At 38.5% G+C, this 3,711-nt stretch overlaps 1 pseudogene; it reads right to left on the bottom strand.

Annotated features, from left to right (window-relative positions):
- Nucleotides 1–463: 463 nt before the first annotated feature.
- LOC145483101 (uncharacterized) lies at nucleotides 464–1,665 on the bottom strand (annotated as a pseudogene).
- Nucleotides 1,666–3,711: the final 2,046 nt, after the last annotated feature.

The following is a 3,711-nucleotide window of genomic DNA, read 5'->3' as shown; positions in this document are numbered from 1 at the left end:
GTTTTACATAACATTTGTTTAGTGAATGACGATTATTACGAATGCTGTATGGATGATGACAGTAACGATGATCATCCTGTAGATGAACACCACTGCTCTGATGAGAGAACAGAGCAGAAGAGAACACACCTAATGAACATTGTCTGTCCATGAAGTTCTCTCAGTATCCAGTCAATATACTTGTGTTACATTATAATTATGGCAACAAATAAGGCCATTTAATGTTATCTTTCACATATGGAACAATAACAGTTCACAACTAGTCAGTGTTGTTTGTTAGGCTAAATTTTAGTTGCTGTTTAAAATAATTAATCTGAACAACAAATGATTAAAAAAAAAAAAACGATGATCGCTAGTCAAATCAGTGTCATCTTTCAAATGCTTGCTTGATTTTGTTAATGAAAACGCAGCTGAAACATTCAATATTTTCTGTCAGTGAAACTCCAAAACAACTAGCAAGAGATTTAAAGTCATTTATTTTTCAGCACATCCAAAAACTGGCTTAGAAACTCTTTCTTTTCCTGCTTCATTTCCCTGAGCAAATTAAGTTTTTCCTCTTCCACTTTTTCCTCTTTCTCTGTGTAAGAGTGCAAAAAGGAAAGCATCTCTGCAGCAGAAGAATGACTCTTTCTTTTCCTCGCTCTGCTCTTTAGTTTCTTTGCTCGCTTTGTGGTGCTGCCAATCTCATCATCTTCTGCATCACTGTCTTCGTCTGATTCGGAATTTTGTACGTTTAATGATGAAGGCGGCGTCGCGTCTGCGAAGTCGTAAATATACGCTGGGTTCAAGTACCTTTGGGCTGTCTCCAGTAGCCTCCTCCAAGTCTTCATAAAACTTCCACGACTTTTTGGCTCGGCCCGTCAGGTTATTGTTGTCTTCAATCTCTTTAAACTTTGCTTCCAGTTTCAGCCATTTCCTCAAGCACTGATCGCCGCTCACTTTCACGGTCGAGGTTTCGTTAAAGCGATCAGCAATTTTTTTGAAAACATCTTTCTTTGTTGTTTCCCCCTTCTTGAAGAGGTGTTTAAAATGAACGTAATTTTCGATTAGCAGGCGAACGGTCCTGTCTTCCCATTTCTGTAACCTAAGCACGGAAGTAGAGGCTTGCTCATTTACGGGATCTATGAAATAACAATTTCTTTCATTGAGGGCAAGAAAAGCTCGGATGAAAGGCAAGACTTGTTTAATCGCTGGAAAAGGCTGTGCGAGGTAGTGTGCATGTTTTCATAACTGCTCATTAAAACCATATTTGAAGTAGCATTTCTTAGCTACTTACCAGTGGCTGTACTTGTATTTGCCGTACTACAACAGGCATGCTGCAAAAATAACAGGCAAGCAGAGCACTGATATGCGGGCATCGTGACTTTTAAACCACAACATGGCAGGGACCTTTTACAAACCAAAACGGCAGCGAAAATGTCGCAAAACAAAGAGTTTAATTACTGGTACAATAGCTCAGCCAACCTATGCAGAACAAACAAGTACACCACCTGGGAGTTTTTTTTATTGGAATTAAACGCTTTCTTGACGTATTTAGCTGTAACTAGTATTTATGGACAGATAAGTGGCAAGTAAAATGTTATTAACTACATTTTCGAATGCGCGTCGCCTTCATCTTTGTCTTGGATGTCCGACTTACGGTGATCGCGGCCAAAGAACCAACGCTGAATAGAAAATTACGAATTTACATAATTTTCCGGAAAAGAGGACAACCTCCTGAGGTACACCCAAATTTTCGAAATTTTTTCCTGGAATTTCCGGAATTTTCGGTTGAATGGTTCGCTTTCGGAAATTGGACAACCGCAGCGAAAACGTCGGAAGACACAGGGTTTAATGAGTCGTACAATGGTTCTGCACGCGTTATAAATCTCTGTACATTTCGTAGCCAACCTATGCAAAACAAACAAATACACCACCTTGACATATTTATAGTTGAAGCTAGTATTTACCGACAGACAAGTGGCAAGATTCCAAAGTTAAATATTAATCCATTTTCGAATACGCATCCCCTTCATCCTTGCGTGAGATGTCCAACTCGCCGTGATCGTGGCCCAACGAACTAGCGCTGAATAAAAAATTGCGAATTCGCATCGTTTCAGAAAATTTCCTGAATTTTCGGTTGAATGGTTCGCTTTTCGGAAATGCTACAATTTCCGGAACTTTTCCCTGGAAATTCACGTACCATGGGCGCTTTCCATTCGACCAAAATTTCCGAAATTTTCGAAACGGGGGCAAATGATACGGAAATTTCCCAGGAAAGGTCCCAGCAAATCCGGAAATTGTTGAATTTCCGAAAAGCGAACCATTCAACCCAAAATTCTGGAAATTCCGGAATGAAAATCAAATGGAACGGAAATTTCCAGGAAAATATGTTCGAAAATTTAGGTATACCTCACGAGGTTATCCTTTTTTTTTCGGAAATTATGCGAATTCTCGATTTTCTATTCAGCGCTAGTTTTTTTGGCCGCCATCGCCCAGAATGCTATTGTCTTTCGCGACATATACTTGCAGTGCTCAGTTTTTCAATGCGTGGAATAATAATTAAAAAGATTATCTGTCGGAATTCCGACTGCTCTCGATTTGGATACTTTTCGCTCGTGCTCGTACGTGTTTGCCTAGGTTTCTTTAAACTTATGGACTACGTGGACTCTTGTGAAATACGCAGTAACTTTACATGTAAGACGCAAAGTGAAATCGACATCTTTGACGTGAAATGTGAAATTGACGACATTCCTTATCAGTACCTAAGAGTTTTTTGTGAGAATTGTAATTTGTCTCAGTGTTGGAAAGCTAGCATATGTAATAAATTTTGGATGGAAGAAAAAAAGTATATACAACTTTTACATGCGTAAACCAGCGGAAGGAAAATTGACTCTGCAAGTGTGTTTTTCGTATCGCATGTGTCGTGTTTACTGGCATCGTTACTTGACAAAGCATGCAGTAAGATTACGGCTTCATTTTTTACCATAGCACTGCTTTCATTAGCAACTGTAATTCACAAAAATAAAGTGAATGAAAAAAAAAAAAAAAAAACGTCCTTAATTAATGATGAATTGTGTTGATAAAATTGAAAACAAATTGCAACACATTTCAGACAAAATATCATTTACATGCGGATATGGGATTTCGCTATAGCAGGACTTGTTATCGGTTATTGTCGATATTTTGATAGGACTGATGTACAATAAACTACTTCTTCCGATGTATTTCAAATCAAATTAGACAGCATTTAAAATTTGTAAGTATTTTAATTCATCCCTGGCTGTCAAGGCCGATTATTAAACACGCTCTGAGTTTTCGGCTCACACAAAAGATTTATAATCGAAAAAATGCTTTTTCGAAAAAAGGAAACCGAAGCGGGTTAGTCGGACATGTAATTTTAAAGAAATCTGCAGGGCATTTGAAGTTCCCACAGGGCCCTAAGAAATTTAATAAATTCACCCAAAAAAATGCGTGCAGTCGCTATGCATCAATGAACACGAAAACACGAAAAACGTTGCGCCTGTCTACGAAAAATAATGAATCAAAGCTTGCAACATGGAAGCTTTTTTATAAATACTGGTAAGACCCGTGATTCACGCCGTTTTAGCGTCTTTTCGTGAAAATATGTTAAGCCTGAAGGGTTGAAAATTTTTGGCGACTAAAATACTTGCGCTGGTGACCAAACCTGAAAACTTAGGGGCCAGCTGGCCCCAAGGTTGTTTCTTGAAA

The sequence above is a fragment of the Orbicella franksi genome, chromosome 3 (genome assembly GCF_964199315.1).
Source record: "Orbicella franksi chromosome 3, jaOrbFran1.1, whole genome shotgun sequence".
Lineage (NCBI taxonomy): Eukaryota > Metazoa > Cnidaria > Anthozoa > Scleractinia > Merulinidae > Orbicella > Orbicella franksi.
The sequence above is the reverse complement of the archived record's forward strand: the minus strand, read 5'-3'. Positions and strand labels throughout refer to the sequence as shown.